Source organism: Sceloporus undulatus, chromosome 2, assembly GCF_019175285.1.
Source record: "Sceloporus undulatus isolate JIND9_A2432 ecotype Alabama chromosome 2, SceUnd_v1.1, whole genome shotgun sequence".
Classification (NCBI taxonomy): domain Eukaryota; kingdom Metazoa; phylum Chordata; class Lepidosauria; order Squamata; family Phrynosomatidae; genus Sceloporus; species Sceloporus undulatus.
In genome coordinates this window covers 211,112,655-211,112,928 of record NC_056523.1, presented here as the reverse complement: position 1 = coordinate 211,112,928, position 274 = coordinate 211,112,655, and positions in this window count along the sequence as shown.

Here is a 274-nt window from a genome sequence, read left to right as displayed (position 1 = left end):
GGGATCTCCCTCCGCCCGGTGCGGCCCGGCTCCCACTTGACCTCCTCTGTCCGTGGTCAGAGCCTCTGGGCGCGCTTCCGGCAAAGCCGGGGCTTGCCCGGGCTGAGTGGGAGCCCGCTCGCCCGCTGGCCTGGCCTCTTCCTCGCTGGCCATGGGAAGGGAAGGCAGAGCGAAAGGGAAAAGAGAGGAAGGGAAGGAAAGGAAAAATTGTTTTTTTGTTTTTTTTTATGGAGAGAAGAGGGGGAAAGAAAGCAGAGAAGGTATAAGCCAGGCC